The sequence below is a fragment of the Vulpes vulpes genome, chromosome 4 (assembly GCF_048418805.1).
Source record: "Vulpes vulpes isolate BD-2025 chromosome 4, VulVul3, whole genome shotgun sequence".
Taxonomy (NCBI): domain Eukaryota; kingdom Metazoa; phylum Chordata; class Mammalia; order Carnivora; family Canidae; genus Vulpes; species Vulpes vulpes.
This window is the reverse complement of record NC_132783.1, coordinates 125571062-125578470: the sequence shown is the minus strand read 5'-3', so window position 1 is coordinate 125578470 and position 7409 is coordinate 125571062. Positions and strand designations below refer to the sequence as shown.

At 47.4% G+C, this 7409-nt stretch overlaps 1 long non-coding RNA gene across 1 annotated transcript; it reads right to left on the bottom strand.

Annotated features, from left to right (window-relative positions):
* Positions 1 to 941: 941 nt before the first annotated feature.
* On the bottom strand, positions 942 to 2640 carry LOC140598468 (uncharacterized). Its single transcript, XR_012000893.1, has 3 exons — positions 2571 to 2640; positions 2348 to 2464; positions 942 to 1186 (listed from the first exon to the last, which is right to left on the bottom strand). It is a non-coding gene; the product is annotated as an uncharacterized lncRNA (long non-coding RNA).
* Positions 2641 to 7409: the final 4769 nt, after the last annotated feature.

The following is a 7409-nucleotide window of genomic DNA, read 5'->3' as shown; positions in this document are numbered from 1 at the left end:
ACAGCCTCCAGAGAACAGGGTACTACAGAACATCAGACAGCTACCTGCCATGGCTGGCTCTTAGCCACATCCGTCCAGCTCTGGACACACCCCCCAGAGATGGAGATCTGTAGTGGTGGAGACCTCCAGAATGATGCTGTCCTCCCCTACTCCACCCTGGATACATGCTACTTTTGAACCATGAGGCCTTAGGACCATATGGCCTTAGGAAAGCTGAAGGATCAGCCTGGGAACTTGTCTCTTCATTTAGTCCCTAATAAGACAATAAATGTGTTTTTAGAGGCCTTTCATAAATGTTTTGTGCCCTTTCTCAATAGTAGACAGAATTACAAGAGGAAAGAGAGGGGAGGGAGGGTGCATATGTGAGGAAGTCCTTTTTCTCTCCCATTAGTACTCTGAATAAAGGTATGGAGCTGGAGAAAGGAGAAGGGTGAAGGGTGAAAGGCCGGGGACAAAGCTCTGATCCTGAGCTACCCTTGGGACCTACTAGCTGTAGGAATTTAGAGCTCTCCTCTTCTTTGGTCCTGGGCAGGGTTGGGTAAGAAGTGTTCAAGCTGACCAGGGACAAAGGAGTGCCAATTTTAGCTTCATACAAAGTCAGCCTTAAAATCTGGGTGAGTCGGGGAGTGGATATACAATGAGGCAGGGATCTGAGAATCTGGTTAAGTAGGATATCTTTCTGCTTGAACAATTCTTCTGAGTTTAGCCAAGGAACAGTTCCTACATCTTTAGTTTCTCTGCGGTTCTACTCTACCCACCTTCCCTGCCCCAACCATAGAGCTGGGCTCCAATCAGTGTGTGATCTGGATCTGTAGACATCCCATCAGGATCAAAAGAGGTCCTGGAAAGCAGCCCTCCTGGCTCCTGCCCCAAGATTCCTGTGTGAATGAAACTAACACACATGTAAATGATCAAAATGTCTTTATTTAAAAAATTCTTGATGGAAGGGCTTATAAGGAAAAATGTAAAATTTCAAGATGTGACAAGGGGAATTTGCTTTTTCTTTTATATTTACCCTTTTTCTCATCTAAAAATCCTGGACAATAGCAAACTAACATTCTTGAAATAGGGACACCTGGCTGGATCAGTTGGTACAGCATGCTACTCTTGATCTCGTGGTCGTAAGTTCAAGCCCATGTTTGGTGTAGAAATTACTTGAAAATAAAAATCTTGAAATATCCTGAAACTAGAAAAAAATCCTTAAAATACTTAATTATTTTATGAGGAAAAATCTAGATTCATTCTACCCAGGTTGCTACAAAGAAAAGAGATTACAATAAGCTAAAGTATGAAGTTGAATGTGCAGTCACTGTTGTTTCTTTTTCTGGTTTTGGTGTTTTTGCATTTGGGGCTTTTGGTTTTTGTGCTTTTTGTCTTTTTTTGTGACAGAAACAATAGTTTAAGCATAAAGGGTTTGAGCAAATTAAGATAGCTTCAAATCCAACAGAAAGGTGAACAGAGATTTTTCTATTGAACATCAGAGAATGGGTCTCAAAGCACAGTGCAGACTGACACACCAAGACAGATCCTGGCAGCAGTCAGAACAGACTGAATCAGGTGGCCACCACCACAGCTAATCGCCACCCCTAGTGAGTGTTCCAATGCCCGCTAGGCCTCTCCAACGGCTTGTGAGGAATGTGTGCATGGAATAATCTTCATGCACTGTCAGAAGGTAAATGCTGCTTTCCTGCTAACGTACAATCTGTAAGAACTCAGGAAAATTAGGTTTATATACTTGCTATGGCACAATTCTGCTCACCAGTTCATAGCCTAGAGAAATTCTCTCACAGGTCTGTAAGGGACTAGTATAGGTGGTGATGGTGACCGAGTGGCAATCTGAGTGTCCACTGGGGACAGCAGATGGGTAAGGAGTGGCAGAGACTCATCAGAGGCTAATACACCAGACTGGGAAGCAATAGATCAAAGTCCATGTAAAGATCCTAGGAATTGGCAAATGAGTGCAAAATGATAAATAACCTACAATCTAATAGTTTTTACATGAATTGAAAATAGAAGCACATGGAAAAATAAATCACATGTTACAAGACTGGCTGATAGGAAAATACACATTTAAAGTAAAATAGTATGCAGAGGAAGAAGGGAAAGCAAATAAGGGAAATAGCTTATAATGCACATGATTGCATTAAAATGGATACGGTTCAGCAAAAACACTATTGAAAATGTGTGACTTTAAGTCAACCCATTTGCCCACGAGGTATGAAAATCATAGCTTTTGGATGTCCCTTTCAGGTAGTTTAGTGTAGACAAAAATAGAAAAATTACAACTCTAAGTAGGTATGAGGCCCCTTTTCCCTACCCTACCTACTCTCCTCTGCTCACTCCTTACCTGATGCACGTGCGTAAGGCCCTGGTTCTCAGTCCATCGCTAACGAGAACGAGCTCTGCGATCTCCGACTATGATCCGGCTTCACCGGAGTCTCGTCTCCACTGCCAGGCACTGCCTCTGTTAAGGGAAGAGAATTGGTTTAGTAAGTGTGACTCGTCCAGGCTTGTCTGCAACCGTCTATGTCGGGTGGAGATGGCAACACTGGACCAACCTCCCCACCCACCAGCCAGTCCTCGGCCTGATTCAATCATCAAAACCCAACTTCAGCAGCGGCTCCAGAATACGCAATTTTCTCCTTAATCCTACGGGGCTCTGAGGCACTTTGCAAGGCAAATAGGATCCGCCCCCGGGACTGGGACGGTCCTTCGCACACCCCGCCCCCCAGAGCAGCGCCCCGACCTGAGCCGGGTGCCCCCCGCCCTGCCCCGGGCCGCCCGCCCCGGCTGGGGGAGCTGCCTCGCGGGGCGCAGGTCCAGAGCCGCTCCTGCCCCGGGCGCCCGGGCACTGCCGGGGGCTCAGCCGCCCTCCTGCCGGCGCCCCCAGGCCTGCGGGGACGGGCTCCGCGGTGCGGCCGAGGGCGCTCGTCCAGGCCCGGACGGCCACGGAGCTGCGGGCACCGCGACCCAGGGACTTCCAGCACCTTGGCCCGGGCCCTGCGAGGAGCCTGCGACCCGCCCCTGGAAGTTCTTCCTGCAATACAGAACGTTCCTTATTTTTCCTCTCCTGGATGACTTACAGATTCTTTTAAGTTAGGAGAAAAACGCTCTTAATGGGATCTATGATATGCCAAGGACCTTCACCTCTACTTATAGTCGTCAGGGTTCTCTTACCGCATATGTATACAGCAATTGAACCCTCCTTCCTACTTTCCAGGGTGGGCTTCCCTCTCAGAGGGTGGCATCAGGCTCAATAGGAATACAGGTGGCCTTGGGGCAGGAAGAGCTGGAGGTGAACTAGAACACTTTTCCGAAGTCAGAGGTATTATTGGCGAGGGAGGGAACAGCAGAGGACACCTGGTCAGGGGTCTGTCTCCCTTGAAGCTGAGTGTGACCCTCCAGCTGAGTGCGGAGAGCAGATGTCAGCGTTCCTTGAAGGTTTTGGAGGATGCACTAGCAAGGGGGAAGGTACAGGTTAAGTTTAGGGGGATAAATAGAAAAAGGAAGATCTTAAGCCTTGTGGTATCTGAATTGACAGCTGTGGGGTTCCAGGGCATCAGCCCCGGGTCAGACAATTCTAGCAGCTACAGAATCCGCCTCTCCCACCTTCTCTTGGGAGCTGCCTTGTACCAATATCCATATGGACTCTAGTAAAGATCCAGCAAACGTGAAGGCTCCTGAGTGCAGCCATTTGGCGTGGTGAGGCTGTGGCCTCGGAGTCTTAGGTGCTGCAGAGAGTTACTCTTTCCTGTTGGTGTCCTAAGAGAAAGATTTCTACTTCTTCAGTCCTGCAGCCTGCACACTACATGAAAATGGCTGGGCTGGGAGATGTGAAAAAGCTTGTAGTAAGGACACGTTTGTCTTTTAAATTTTTCTGTCCCCTCAGATGTTAGAAATCAAGACCCAGAAAATGGGCGCTGGCATTAATTTAGTCTTCCGATGGGGACATTTCTCCTTTTGCACAGACAGTTCTACATTTCAACACAAACCATTCTTGACTATGATGAGGTTAGGTCCCAATAAACTCATCATAAGTTGAAAATACCAGAAGATGAAAACGCATTTTATACGTCTAACCTACTGAACATCACAGTGGAGCCAGGCCTACCTTCACTGTGCTCAGAACACTTCCATTAGGCTACAGTTGGGCAAAATCATCTAACACAAAGCCTCTTTTATAACAAAGTGTTGACCCTCTCACATAATTTATTGAATGCTATACTGAAAGTGAAAAACAGAATGCTTGTGTGCAAACACGTATGAGAACAGAATGGTTGGAAGCACATGGGTTCCTGACCCTCGTGATCATGGGAGCTGTGGGGGTCACTGCCCAGCATCACAAGAAAGAATCGTACCATGTATCACTAGCCTGGGGAAAAAATTCAAATTCATACCTCAAAGTACAATCGCTATGGAATGTGTATCACTTTAGCACCACCATAAAGTCAGAAGATCATAAGCCAAACCACCGTAAACCACAGATATCTGTGTAGAAGAGCTGAAGTCTTGCGATTGCTTCAAAAACTAAGACAAAGCCACATTTGCCTTGCCCGCCTTACAGAACTGAGTAAGCACACTCGGTCATTGGGATCAGAGAATGGAAGTAGGTGGTCAGGGGCGCCTGAGTGGCTCAGTGGTTGAGTGTCTGACTTGGCTCAGGTCGTGATCATTGGGGCCTGGGATAGAGTCTCACATCAGGCTCCTGCTGGAGCCCTCTGCCTGTGTCTCTGCCTCTCTCTCTCTCTCTGGTCTCTTATGAATCAATAAAATCTTAAAAAAAAATAGTAGATGGTCAGAGAGGAGTTGGAGTGGTTTTGTGGTTTGGATGTAAAGGGAGCTTCCCCATCTGATTGGCCTCCCTTCCTGTCCAAAAGTCTCTCTGTCTGCTCTTCTTCCCCTCCCTCTCATTCAGATTTCTTTTAACGACAAGGAGGCAGGTTGGCCTCCACAGTATGGAAAGACATGAGTCCCATAGGGGACAAGTGGCTTTTACCCTGCATCAGCCCTGGGACTGCCAGGCTTGAGGGCCCAACAGAATCAAGTGTGGACAAGGATGGGAAAGATCAAAGAGGACATGAGCTCGGAAGACAGTGAAGCATGGGAATCCAGGCGCAAGAACTAGAAATTGCAAAGAAAAGAAAATCTCAGGGAAAAAAATTGAGATGAGAGAGGAAATGATTCAGGTATAGAACAGTTTCAGAATATGACGGAGAAAGGCTGACAGAAAACAATAGAATGAGGAAAAGAAAAAACAGCACCATAAAAGGGCTGTTGTTGAAAGAAATTCAACAACAGGAACTGGATCCCGTGTGTCTCTGGGATTGTAATTGTTGAAAATTAGAGTTGTATAGATCTTGTTCCCCTGCTACGCCTGCTGAATTTCTGAATTTCCACTGCCCCGGACTCGTCTACCTGACTATGTATCCCAGGGCCCAGAGCAGCTATCTGCCTTGGGCACTGAGGAAATCCCAGCCAAGGGAGCATGGGTGGCTCAGCGGTTTAGCGCCACCTTTGTCCCACGGTGTGATCCTGGGGTCCCGGGATCGAGTCCCACGTCGGGCTCCCTGCATGGAGCCTGCTTCTCCCTCTGCCTGTGTCTCTGCTCCTCTCTCTCTGTGTTTCTCATGAATAAATAAGTAAAATCTTTATTAAAAAAAAAAAAAAAAAAGAAATCCCAGCCAGTGTCCCTTCAGCCTCTAGCTATGGAGAACCCCAATTCCCAGTGGCCACAAGCGAGGTGACCTGCTGTCAGAGCACTGAGGTGAAGTGGAAGGCAGTTGTGGCCTGGACACAGGAACACCACATCACCAAGCCTGGAAAATGTGGACGTTATGGGCTGCGATTCCAGAATTGGCATGCTTGCTTACAATCCCTATTTCCACTCTGGTGAATTGTCCTCTCCACAGTGGCAATGGTGAAAGCAAGCAACTTACAACAGTGTCCAGTTCTGTGTACATGTTCTTGGGAGAGCCAGCATTTCAACTGGAATGCTTTCCAGTTTCTGCAAGCTGCCACACTGGTGCCCACACAGGAACATTTGTAGAGTGCCCGGAACACTGGAAGAGAGGACAGACATGACAAAACCAGACAGATGACTCCAACTCCCATGGACCTCAAATCACTACCTGGAGAGTTGGCAAAGCACAGGAATCCGACAGACTCACTTCCAGGTATACTTTCCTGGCCAACCTGCTCCAGCTGGTCTACAGACAGCTTGAGAGAGTCCTCAGAACCGGGACCTTATGAGCACCTCCTTCCTCTGGGGCCAGCTAGAAGAAGACACTGCCAAGATTCCTCCATCTGCTTGGAGTGGGTTGACTCCTCCTTGTCTTCCTGCTTGTGGGCAGCTGCCACCTGTCATTTGACAAACAGGAACTTTGAGATCTCAGCTTGGAAATCTTGATTGCATCTTCTTTAAAAATATTCTCAATAAAAGCTCTATTATTCTTCTTATTGGATCTTCCTCTTAAAAAATTATGGCTCAATTAAGATATCTCCAATTTGCTCAGTAATGATGTAAGAAGTTTTTGTCTTTGTTGTCTTTATAAAATTTTTGTTCTTTTTTCAATAAAACTGTACACAAATGCCAGCATCTTTTTGTGTGAGTGTGTGTGTGTGTGTGTGTGTGTGTGTGTGTGTAGGGGAACTGGACAGCTGTTGGAAAGGGATGCAATTTAGGGTCAGTGTGTAGCTCAATGGAGGTCTTATCTGGGGTCCATGACACTCTGGGTTTGAGCAGCAGGAACAACCAAAAATCACCTTTGGATAGGGACTATCAGTGAGTGATCCTGGTCATTAACTGGAGCAGCTGCCACCTTGCTGGCCTCAAAGACAGCCCTGAGATTTGGCAGATAGGACAATAGATGAGAAAAGGCGGTATTGGAAAAATACAATTAAGAGGTAGTCCTTGGGGGATCCCTGGATGGCGCAGCGGTTTGGCGCCTGCCTTTGGCCCAGGGCGCGATCCTGGAGACCCGGGATCGAATCCCACGTCGGACTCCCGGTGCATGGAGCCTGCTTCTCCCTCTGCCTGCTTCTGTCTCTGCCTCTCTTTCTCTGTGACTATCATAAAAAAAAAAAAAAAAGAGGTAGTCCTTGGGCAGCCCGGGTGACTCAGTGGTTTAGCACCGCCTTCTGACCAGGGGGTGATCCTGGAGACCTGGGATTGAGTCCCATGTCGGGTTCCCGGTGCATGGAGCCTGCTTCTCCCTCTGCCTGTGTCTCTGCCTCTCTCTCTCTCTCTCTCTCTCTCTCTCTCTCTCTGTGTGTGACTATCATAAATAAATAAAAATTAAAAAAAATTTTAAGTAATCTCTATACCAACATGGGGCTCAAACTCACAACCCCAAGAGTAAGACTCCCATGCTCCACCGACTGAGCCAGCCAGGCACCCCCTTCTTTATTTT